The sequence below is a fragment of the Hippocampus bargibanti genome, linkage group LG10 (assembly GCF_051943395.1).
Source record: "Hippocampus bargibanti isolate YZ-2025 linkage group LG10, ASM5194339v1, whole genome shotgun sequence".
Taxonomy (NCBI): domain Eukaryota; kingdom Metazoa; phylum Chordata; class Actinopteri; order Syngnathiformes; family Syngnathidae; genus Hippocampus; species Hippocampus bargibanti.
In genome coordinates, this window is record NC_142743.1 from 18,757,937 (window position 1) to 18,771,270 (window position 13,334).

A 13,334-nucleotide genomic window follows, 5' to 3' on the forward strand; every position below is an offset into this window, starting at 1 on the left:
TATTATGAGGCACATATGTTGATATTGTTTGTTGATATTGTATGTTGAATTTCTTCTTCAATGCTTAATTGTTTGTTTTTAAGGTTTTTAATTATTATTTTTTAATAAAGAAAATGCTTATATGTAAATTTATTCTCTGAAAAAAAACCACTCAGGTTAAAAAAACAATGCACATGTGTAATTATGATAGATCAGCATAATCTTTTAATCTTATGCTCTATTTATACTACTACTACTACTACTACTACTACTCATAAGAAGAATAAAAAATGTAATTTCTAAGCGCCTTTCAAAACTCTCATGGTCACTTTACACGCACAGGATAAGTTTTTTCATGGGTGAGCAGCGGCAGCCACACATGCCAGCAAAATTGGTGAATCCCTCCTGTCTGCAATTAACCCAAAATAGCCCCCCCCCAAAAAAAAAAGCATCTACATTGCAACACATTTATCATAAATATACCTAATGGTGCAATCTGTCACTTCTCCTAAATCGGAAAGGCCAATAAATCAAGGCAAGTAAGCTAATCTATCATATGGCGGCACCGGTTTAAAGCGTGAAGATGAATTGCGCAAAGGAGGCCGACTCGTCCTTGTCAGAGGTCCAAAAGGAAAAGGGAGGGCAGCAGTTGTAAACTTGAGAGCCTGCACACATAATAGGCCAGGAGATTTAACCCCCCCGCCTCCCTCTAAAACAAACACTCTGAATGCTTTGTCAGTCAGAGACAAGGACATGGGGAAACACCAACTGATGACAGTCGCGTGTGCACATGTCGGAGAACTTGCCGTATGGTCCACCATCTTCTAATTGCTCACGAGGGAATAAATATTGCTGCTACAGTAAAGAAAACAGAATATATAATATGTGCGGGCACTCCCATTGTTGGGAATGTGTTGCGGAATCTAAAGCATTTGACCCCAATCTGCGTGTCTCCATTATAGTTCAATGCTTGCTTTGCTTTTGTTTGTTTTTCAAAGATTGTCATAGGCGCTGAACGGTGGGCAAACAAAAGGCGGTATGGCAGTGCAGATAGACATAATAAATCACGTCAAAATAATTTCAGAGAAAGATCGTCCTTCTCGGATTTCTATTTGAGTAAACAGACAAAATCGTTGTGGAATGTACATGCTACACTGTGTTCCATCTCTATTAATTCCCAGCCATATGATGGTTCATTGGTACCCCGTAACAATGCATGTTTATTGGTTGATTAAATATTTTGATACATAATTACATATTCTTTTTGTTTCATAACAATTATAACTCCAGAAGAGAAAACAACACTACATTTCACTAAATCATGAACGATGAGTCTGTCATTGTCTTCTGAAATTTAAATAGCGGGAAAACTTTGTCAGAGAGAAACTGATATCAGAAACACAGGAGTGATTCTGGCTGCTAAAATCGTACATTTGTGTCAAAAAAAGATCCACCTGTCAGCGTCAAAGTCAGTGTCTTGAAAATTAGCTCTTGCCACATATCAAACACTCACTTAGCAGGTAGCTGCTAGATGCTAGCCACTCGTTGCTAATACTGGCAACAGATGCTAGATTTGTGTGTGTGTGTGTGTGTACGGTATATGTATGTATATATTTAATATGTACATAGACACACACACACACACACACACACACACACACACACACACACACACACACACACACACACACACACACACACACACACACACACACACACACACGCACACACTTCAGATGAGGTTTTATTGATGGTGGCAACGGATTGTGGTGGCAATATAAACTTCAACTGGGCTCGGACTAGTCTTCAGTTGGGAAGATGAGTCAAGTCATCCGCTATAAAATGCCAGGAACAACCAAGGCACTGATGTCCATGTATTATTTGGAAACAATTTATTTTTAAAGCTGGCGTTCTCAATGCATTGGCAGTGTGTTACTGGCATACATAGCATAAACAACCGCTGGTGGGGTGACTTGGTGTACCCCCGCCAAAACCTTTTCTTTCCAAGTTCTCAAATTAGGACTTCTTTCACCTCATAGACACATTTGTTTTATTTGATATGTTGAATAGGATACTGATTTAAAAAATCAAAAACAACATTTTCAACGGGAAAAGCGGCTATTTTTCCCACAGTAACGGCACAGTTTGAAAAATATATAATTTTCAACCTCGACTACAATAAAACTTTCAGGGTATATTTTAGTTTTTCATGAGAACAAGTCACGCATCAATAAGGATTCAAACAACAGAGCAGTCACGAAATCTTGCACGCATCCATCCTCTATCCAAGGCACCTGCTGGAGCAAATCAATGGCAACCACAATGAGTGCCACCATTTTTCTGGCTGACACCCAGCACCGTCGAGAATAGACTAAAGAGCGTATGAACACCGCCGTGCCGCTTGCAGTGAGCGACAACACAACACAAAACAACACAACAGCAAACATATCAGCACACTCCAGAACGTGCGCCCAAATTTGTTGAGCGTACCTGCGTGGGTTGTGCAATGACTTCTTTGGACATGAGCGGTCTGTCTGGAGTGAGCGAGCTTATCACAAACTGCCATACTGTGCCTGTGCGTGTGAGAGTGATGGAGTGTGACTGTGTGTGTGTGTGTGTGTGTCTGCGCATGCCAATACAGTGGTTGACGGTTTGAAATATGCGGCTTTGCAATTCTCATTCGGATGATTGTTCTCTATCATGTCGTCAAGCAGGCAGCATAAGTTAAGCTTGCCTGCAAATAAATCCCCACCACTCCCACTCACACAAACACACAAAGTGCACAAACCCGTGATCAGTCATCGTGTCACTTGTTGTCAAACAGACGCACACATATGCTGCTGGCGTGGCAGACTGCTTTCCAATCGGTGAATCATCATATCAGCCAAGAATTGTCCGATTAGGTTATAATCCTACATTTTACTGACCTTAACTTGGCATTCACGCCACCTTATTTTGTCTATCTAAAAAAAAAGCCAGAATAGTTGCCTGTGTGCCCACACATGCAGACACGCACACAAACAAGCAACATTAAGAGCAACCAGTTCATTGCGAACCTAAAGTGAGGCCTTGCAGCAACAACAGGCCAATTATATTTATAATAAAGCTATTTGATGGTGATAAACAGCTTGACAAATTCTCTTGGTTGTTCTAAACGCCTCACGTGAAGGCGATACTTTAATTAAGCTTTTACCATTTTGATAGAAACCCAAAAGAGCACATGGAGGGTAATTTGTTTTTTTTCTTGCCTCAATTACCTTCATATGTTTTCCCTCACGTGTTGTCAAGCAGAACATGATGTACAGCACCGAGAAGAAACATACATTACCACTTGGAAGGTACAAAATCCTGCACAGTTTATTGACGTCCAAACTGAGACGACGGACACTGTAACTCTAGGAGACAACCTTGTTCTTTTCAATAATCTATTAAAGCAGCTCCTTGTGGGAGGCACAGTGGACGATGGCAGTTTGTTAGGTGTCTCATCGCTTTAGTGGAGACGTAGTGGACCATTGCGCACGGAAAAGCGATTCCACTCCCTTGATCGGGTGGGGGGCGTGGTGTATTAAATGACAGTTCAAATTTAATATCGAGAGACCTGCTGAGGCACTTCCTGTGTCTGAGGGCTGTCCACGATGGAGTGGTTGCTGAGTCGAGGGGTTTGAGATGCATTAGGGAGTGTGCAAAGAACGGAGGAGAGCAAAGATATGGTATCATAATGTCAGGGGTGAGGAGGTTTGGCTTCATTTCCTGCAATTTCACATTGACCCACTGACAGCTTGTGAACATCCATCATAATAGTCAAATACTGTATTACGGCACTACAGACACCGACACTGACGTTAAAACCGTGCCATGGAAAACAACTATTTGTGATGATTAGCAGTCAGTAAGTCAGTAGCTAACATAAGCAATAACTGCACGGCAAGGCGGCACCTTTCATACAAGCAATAGTTGAACGTATATCACAAAATTAAAAGTACAGTCAAACCTTGGTTTTCGACCATTATCTGTTCCAGAATCCTGTTCGAAAACTCATTTGTTCTAAAACCGAAACTTTTCCCATTATAATCAATGTCTGTTTTTGAATCGATATTGCACAATACAAATACATCAACTCACAATGGAACGCTACACGACAATAACAAACAAGACACGCCTGCATTTTCTTTAAATCTTGATTGAACAGTACAAACACGCTCACAGTGGAACGCTACACGAGGATAATGTTTAACTTGCGGAGATCTCAGCTTAGCACATCTGCCATTCACAAATTTATTCTGGATTTGAAAATATGATGTAGAGCGCCATTCCTGAATTTGTTCGGGTTTGGTTTTTTCATGCTTGGGTGGCGATAATGCGCTTGCCATGGCCTTTGGCAATGTTTTTTTCTTTTCCACAAGCATTTCCCGTTTTTCCATGTTAGAGCTTTGTTCCAGCTTCAGCTGTTGTAAAGTTCTATATAAAACAATATTTATGTACTGCATTGTATTTTGGACAGCTGACCTCATTTCAAGCTCATATAACTCCAGGCCCATGTAATTTAGGAATTAACTATTTTTCCTGATGAAACAAGAGAGTCTTAGGTGTCTAACACTGTATTGAATGTTGATGCAGTCCTAAAATTCAATACTCTGTGCGTCCTGGAATTCAAGTGACAATGCCAAAAACCCTAGGACTGGAGTGGACACATTTTTGCACGTCTGGCAGTGAATGAGTTAATAAAAACTTTATTCAACAACACTAATGCATCTTCACAATGAGACGCGACACGAGGAAGCGACATAGCGGAGGGGAGTCGAGTGGTGCGTACATGTGCGCTCACTTTGGTTGAGAACCAATTTTCGGTTTCAAACCGAGTCATAAATAAACCAAAATTTTGGGACGAAAACCGAATGGGCTGAGCACCGAGACATTCGAAAAAAAAACATACAAAGCGCCGCGAGAGTAGCAGCTCCTGTATTTTGTTTTTCTACTTTCATTCTTTTCATAACTTTGCTGCTGTGAAATGTAAATGTCTCCACTGCAAGACTAATAAAGGCAAATCCACTCCAATCTAATCCAATTTTAAACAAAGATTATGAAAATACACAGCAAACACACAAAATCCCAAAGATTTTACAGGACATTTCAGGTCAGGTTTGAATTCAAGCTTGTTGCCGTTCTCAAACGCGAGGTCGGAGCACGTCTAGCAATTTTGAATGCTTGTTGCTTGGAAAGAGATTATTCATCCGCATGGGACAACACACACGCACGCACATCCAATAGCTTGCGCAGCCCACATGGCAAAGTAATACTTGGCATTCTGTAAACCTTTAAACCTCAGCTCTGTCTTTACTATGATTGTTACACAGAGAAAGACCTTGCACAATCCCGACTCATGGTGAATGATGATGGAAAGGGCAGACACACACACAGACACACACAAACACACACACACACACACACACACACACACACACACACACACACACACACACACACACACACACACACACACACACACGCACACACACGTTTAATCCCAGGTGCCGAAGGGACTCTGAGGGGAATGAAGGGGCAGCACATAATTCCTGAACACGAACAAGAGGAAATGGGATTTGCGCCGCCAAACCCTCAGTCTCCCAAAGAGAGGGCGAAGGCAAGCAAATTACAACAGAATGAAGAACCGGACAAAACAGATACGTGAGCTCATCAGTTTTATCCTGATTCCATTGGTGGAAAACAATTAAAAGAAACAATCAAAATCAATAATTACGATTTTCTCAACTCAGGCCGCTAATCCTAAACATGGAGATTAAGCAGAGGTGGAGGAGGAAGATCGGTTGAAGACTAGAGTGAGTCATCTATATGTTGTGTTTTATTCCCGCTGGGACTCTTGAAAAGCCATTACGTTTCTTACAGCTCACACATTAATTCCTTCCGGCTGGCACATCCATTTGGAAATCAACAAATGTAACGTATGAGCATCACTTCTAAGTAGTACCTCATTGTGCAAATGTATGTCTATTTATGTGAATGGCCATTCGATTATGTATAGCAGTGGCTAGCTACTATCATCTTGGATACTACGGGTCTATGGATACGAGACTCATGTTGCCCCTTTTTGCTTTTGATTCTCTGTATGTCCTCAAAATTTAAGCTATTTTTGATTGAAGGAATAAAATATACATATTATCACAAACATTCCAGAATTGAAATGGGCCGGTCGGAGCCTTGAAAATCCAGGGCTGAAAAGAAGTCCCACTCCAGCCCTGGTGGCAGCCATTTTGAGGCCTTTGGGTGCCACTTGGATGTGAAGAGGAGGTTTATGCAAGAGGGCAGAAGACCCCCGCTGAGGACGCAGAGCAAACACTCTTTGCTCGTATAATAGACTGGAAAATTCCTGGCTGCAGCTTGAAGTAGCCATCCATGAAGCGTCCATAAAAATGTCCGTTCTGCTTTCCTATTGCTGATTGATAAAAGACGGCAGGATTTCATATACATCCATCTTTAATAGTGATGACCTCACTAGTACGGGTGACCCGCAGACAATCTCAGATGACTTTGGGCGAGAGTCCGGGTACACCCTGGACTCATCATACTTATTATCACATGAAAAATCGTCTACATTTAATGCTCCCATATTTATTGACTTGTTCATGAGAGCCCGACAAGTCAAGCAGTCTAAAGTTGTGTCGAAACTGTTTCACTCCGGACCTGTAAGGTGGCAGAAGTGCCAATTACTAACTGCTTGAACACTAAAAATAATCAAATATTAAGATCATTCATTGCTCCTTGTCTATGCAGATTATCTCGAATAGAGGATCCCCGAAGGCGTGTGAATGATTCCAACCAGAACCGTTACCTCCAAAGCAGAGCTTTAAAGAAGGAAAGTTCAACTCTGTTTTAAAGAGGTTATTTTGAGATACAGCCCGAAGGAGGATTTGGCAGGCGAGTCGGCTGCATGTTGCCAAGATCCAGCTGTGCTGCTCCTTGATAGGAAGTGAGCGGTTAAGATATTATCGATTTACCAGGTGGCCAGAAGGGAAGCGAGGGCGGCTCTCAACATATATCAGACTCCTCTTCATCTGTCCGTCATGTCACTCCGCCTTTTGACTTGTTTTTGTTCTTTTTACGATGAGTACAGTTTGACGGGGAGAAAGATTAGGAACGGAGTGGACATATTTTTAAGCCTGCTACGGCTATCTCCAGCCAGGGTAAAGGCAAGGAGGATTTCTTTTCATTTATTGCGGTAACAATAGACTAAGAGTGACTTAAAAACTCCAACCCAAGATGTTAAAGTTGGTCTAAAGCCACGGTAGGCAAAGTTTATCATCTGTATCACAAAATATTGCTGTTCATACAGCCTTGGAATAATTTCTGCATTCATTTATTTATGTGTTATCCCAAATTATAGGTGGGTTAAAATGTAATAGTTTCATTTTGTATTTATTTACAACACATATTGATCTATATAGCCTTTAACAACAGCTGAAGCTATAACAAAGCGCTTAACATGGCTTTATTTAGAATCCATCCATTTCATTAAATAATTGCCTTACTGATTTATTGTAAATAATATAAGACATGATGGCAACATGGAACAAAATACATTTAGAATGTCTTTTGTTTTTACTTAAAAATATGGTGATTATCATGAAAAATTCAGAATAATACGAGAGTTCCAACACTGAATCAATGATGAATTTAAATGTTAATTATTCTATCGATAAATCAGTTTGAAATATTGCTTGATATAAAATTGTCCAAATCCTTGAAAAATCACCCTCTCAACAGGAGATATACCGAATCTATTCGAGTATAACGCGCACGCGTGTATAACGCACAGCCCTAATTTTCAATTACAAATCGGTATAAAATTTTGTTTGGTAATTTCTCGGCTCAGCAACAGTATATCAATTAAAATGCGAAGAACACTGAATCGAAACTCTGGATATTGCTAATTGTGCAAAAGAGCAATGCTTAACTCACGTTTCAGTGTGGACGAGGCGAGGAAAGGAAATGAAGCGTAGCTAAAGAAATGGTAATCAACAATAAAAAAAAAAGCAATGCGCGTGATGCAGGTCTTTCCGAGAATCAAAACTGAAGGGTACCTTCACAACAGCTCGACTAGGGAGAATAGTCATGGGAATTCTGCCCCCTCCTGGAAGGGATAAAGCATTAAATATATACGATAATTTTTTCCCAGACCTCGTTTATAACGCGCAGCCAAACTTTGAGTTCTTTTTTAGGTAGAACATTTTGCGCGTTATAATCGAATAAATACGGTTTTCTATAGCTTTAGGATTCTGAAAGCAGACCGATGATATTAGTCAACTGCCCTTTTTAACAAGGGAAAGTTTTATGTGTCTCAAAATGAATTTTTGATGGAAAAATATGATACATTTATGATATTAAATAGTGCCGCTCTGGTTCATTATGCTCTTTTGTGGAAGTAACGGGGCAACTCAAGATGAGGAAATGTTTCTTTGGGTGGTCGGCGGACATTTTCAGCTGACTGTTGCACAGCAAAGACATCACATTTCCATATTTATTGTTTTTACATGTGCCTGCTCTGCATCCCTGGCTCTTCCCCAGATTAACAAAGGAAATGCTATGAAGATCAGAAAGAAATCAGGGAAGAAGATATTCAAAAGTCTTTTTTTCCTTTTTCTTCAATAAGGGATTCTCTTCCTTGCCAGTCCAATCAGAGCAAACCAGTCACAGCCGCAACAATTCCATTTTCCAACCCTACTGCTTAAACTCACACTTGCCGCACATTATCTGAGCCAAACACGTTGCACTTTTCCACAAGGATTAACACTTCCCTGCCTCGGCCTGCGTTTTGAGTCGTCTTAAACGTTTGTCCTCCTCCTTAATTATTATCGCTGCACTGTCTCGTGCTCATCCATGCTGCACCGCTCCATCTTATATCCCTCCAGCACGCATCACGGTTTTACATAGCAAACTGGCGCCACACCGCAAAGTCTTATTCTCCCAATATTGCGTCTTCTTTTTCTTCTCCTCCTCACCCATCCTTGCCACCATATGCTTTAATCTGCTTTGAGGAGGGCGGGGAGGCTTAGCGGTGGCACAGATGCAGGACTTCCACATCGCTTCACGTTTCCTTCGACGACACTCGCCGGACAGCTCTTGAGGTATGACCGCTCGATATAAGGAGATTTGATGCATACTCTATTTTCTGTTAAGCTTCTGAAGCTCCATGTGGTGGTCAAACTGATTGAAATATTTCTTGGGGCGATATGCTGCAAATTGCAATAGTAACTACATAACGAAAGATCGGTGCTCGTACTGGTAATAAATGATTATAATCATCTTCATTGGCCAAGTATGTAGAACACACAGGGAATTTGTCTTTGGTAGAACACACTGCACTAGTATCATCATAAAAAAGCACTAATAAAGTCTAATCTAATCAAATTCCTTAATGTAAGTGGTACCTCTCAGGAACAACTGTGTGACAATTTGCAAAGTATCAATCAGACAGTGATTCAAGTGAGTACAGAGCTGGAGCTAAATTGATTATAACGGGATGCTGTTCCACAGAGTTGTGCAAAATTGCAAAGAGGCACTATACACTTATATTTGGGTTACTATTTCGAGAGGTAATGCTTAGGGAAACAAGCTGTTAAAATACCTGCTGGATTTAGTTCGCACGGATGGGCAGCGCCTGCTTGAGTGGAGAACCTGGAAAAGGTGGTGGACAAGGTTTGGAGGGTCCATAACGATTTTCCGCGCCCTCGTGTTGATTCTTGCAGATTAGTACAAGTCATATAACGGGCTACTGTGCGTAAGTTCTATTTGCAAGCACACACTCCAAAGCGATGCAATGAAAACTACGTTTTGCAAGCTAATGAGTACCGTTCAAGAAAATGATAAGCGGTTAAGGATTTAACATGAATTTGAAAAAAAAAATAATAATAATAATAAAGGCACTCATACTAATGTACAAAATTCCCACCAAATTTCTTGTGAGGACAGGCTCTGATGCTGAACTTTATTAAAGTAATCTTTAATCATGCTTCTCCCCCTTAGGGTAGAGCATATATGACGCCTGGAAAATTGCTGACACAGAGTGCTTTCGCCGATAGATCCACAGATAAGACTGTCAACCAGCATTGACTGCAATGTTTGAAGAGACAGAATATGTAATGCTACTCATTTGCTTTAATCCTCTTATTGTAGCCTTGAGCACCCAGGCAGTCCGAAAATGTACTTGTCAGTTTTACATTGTTTTTTTCACGACTTAACTTCAGTTTTCCTCTGGCCCAGCGAGAACCTTCAGCAACATTTAGAAAGCTTATAAATATTGATGACACGTTCTTCGTGACATTCTTGTCTGCTTTTCAACTGCTGTTGCAGTGCCCTGGACCAAGAAACTGAACCCAAATATTATGGGTGTGCATCTTTCTTAACTCATTCATTAGCCATTCCCTAATAAATTCGGGAATGAATGAAAATATGACGTACAGCGCCATTCCCAAATTTGTTTGAGTTTAGTTTTTCTTCCTGAGATGCCGATAAAGCGCTAGCCAGATCTCTGGCAATGTTTTTCCTTTCCACAAGGGGACAGTATTTCCCTTTTTTCCATGTTAGCGCTTTATTCCAGCTTAAGCTGTTGTTCAAGAGCTATCTATAACAATACGTATGTATTGCATTGTGTTTTGGACAGCCGCCCTCATTTCAAGCTCATATAACCCCATACCCATATAATTTCTGAAATAATTTTTTTTTTAATGAAATAAGAGAGTCTAAGGTTTCTTATGCGGCCTTGAATGTTGATATAGTCCTAAAAACTCAATATTCTGCGGGTCATTGAATTCGAGTGACAATAAAAACCCTGGCACTGGGGTGGACACATTTGTGCACATTGTCTGGCAGTGAATGTGTTAAAGACTCGATTCAAAACAATTCTTGATACTAGGGTTACGACAAGATGTAACAGATATTTTTCCATAAAAGCTCTCCAAAGGCAAAAAATGATCAGAGTAGATCAAATTACGAGACAATAACCCATTGGCGCCTTCAAACCTATTTACATCTGGTGGGCATCTCTCAGGAAAGACAATTTTATAAATGGCATTGCAGCATGAAATAGGATAGCATTCGAGGAGGATACGGTTTTAAAATGTAACAGTTTGGTTCATCTGATCCAAACCAATCGTGTAATTCAAGTCCATTTTTTGTGACATACATAATACATTGATTAGGGTTTAGCTCCTATAGTGTGTTCTTCTACGTCTTTTTCCTTCCTCTTTCTTTCATAACTTTACTTCTGTGAATTGTGAATTTCTCCAGTGTGAGACTAAAAAAAGGTTATCTTAGCTTATCATTGACTGGTTCAGTCCTTAACATGTCAGAGAATAGACAAAAGTTAAGCCGGTCACTGCTAATGTCCGATTTTAATTCAGAAGACAATAATTTTGCTTTCATGGAGAGCTACAAAAACAGTCTGAAGATATTTACTATTGGGAGGCTAAAATTGCAAGGAGTTGGAAAATTTTCAATTCAATCAGATCACAAAAAGGATGAATTGATTCTTAAAATTAGCGATTCATTTGATTTGTCAACATTACTATTCTCTGTGACGCTTACTCTCGAGCCCCACTCAAGTTGGACGTTTTTTGGCGAGCGACTTTATTTGTTTCAGGCAGTAGCGTCTCTTGGCCCGCTGACACGTTCCCCGCTTTAGACTGCGTTGGTCTGTTTTGTGAAAACCAAAGTGACCGTCACTGTAATTACCGGGCCGACGCACAACATACATGACCTCGGTGTCACCTCCCCTAACCTAAGCCAGCTTTTGGTGTCATGATTGTGTCATAACACCGCACATACATGCAAACATGTGCAGGCGCAGCGTCAAATATGACGAAATGCACTGAAGTACACATGCACAGTCACATGTACGCACGGATGCATACAAACACACACGCACGCACACACACACAGCTGGCTCTGCAGACACTGGCGTCCATCACATCTTGTGAAACTTAATCTCTCTGAAAGGAAGAACAGCTGCACTGGCACGCATGTCTGCGTGCACGCACACAGACATACGCAGTAGCCCAGCGAAAGATCAGCTGGGGTGAAGCGAGAACTTATCAGAGACCGGCATGTGACAAAGCGTCTTGACCGGGGAGTCGCTGGCAGGGCCCATAAAACAGGTTGTAGTCCTCTTGCTTAAGGAGCCATGTCCATGTAAGGGAGAGTAACGTTTTTTACAAGCGTTCACGAGGTCTCCCCAAACCAAAATTTCACCAAAACATAGGATAAAAGACTTCCTGGCATACCCACCAATATATATTTTTTTGCTTTTCTCTTAACTATTTGACTGCAAGATGCTTACTACTCAATGTGTTTCCTCCTTGGAGCCCTTATTTAGAAAACCTCACATACTCATCATTGCGTATTGCCACAAAATTGTCATTTGCAAAACAAACATCAATACAGACCACAACAGACGTGAATGGATTGCAGAAAAGACGAACCACACAGCGAGAAGAAACAATTGTGGGTGCATCAAAGATTGGGAAACCCTGTTTGTGGTGAAATCAGGGTTGCCATGGAAATGCTAAATGAGCTATATACGTGCATGAATGTATAAGTACACTCAATTTACAGTTCTGTACAAGATATCCCCAATCATTTTATTTTATAGAACCAGAAAGCCATTTGGTCATGGAATCATTTGTGTAAACACATCCATCACACTCCTACTGATGTATATACATACAGTGCCAATCGAATACAGAGGTATAGTTGCCCGGCACTATATACGATATGCAATCACTCACATCTGCCTCACATACTTGAGCCTAATTGCTGTAAAAGTACTTGCATGACCGATTGCCAGCGATTGAGGGCCGTAATATGGCCATAATGTTAGCGCGAGACTGCTGACGACCGTTGAATATACAGAGACGCATAAACACACAGCACTAAGCGCATTAAGGACACTCGGTTACGAGGTCGGCAAAATAAAACTATGGAATGGAAAAAAAGACAAATGAAAACGCCACACGTTGCAACCACACCTGGTGAGATGAGATCATGAAATCAGATAATATGAGCACAATGTGCCTCATCATCTGCAATCATGATGTTGTAATTTGATTGGAAAGAGGTTGATGAGGGACAGCCACTGTATCCCCTTGAGCTTAAATTGCTCGTGCAAATTTCGCACACACTCATTGATGTTCAGGTGCAATTCACTAAATTCCCATATGTTTTGTCCATTAAGAGCTGGAGGCTCTGGGAAAAGCCCCCTGAGCAGTTTCCAAAAAAAAACCATACGGGCACCAACAAAAAAAAAATCAAGCCTCAATCATCAGTCATCATGAAGCATCAGGCTG

The 13,334-nt window shown here is 40.9% G+C and overlaps 1 protein-coding gene across 3 annotated transcripts in view; it reads right to left on the reverse strand.

The window, feature by feature from the left end:
- Positions 1-13,334, reverse strand: part of LOC148892782 (receptor-type tyrosine-protein phosphatase delta-like) — a 197,418-nt gene that overhangs the window by 93,730 nt on the left and 90,354 nt on the right. The gene's annotated exons all lie outside the window — the stretch shown is intronic.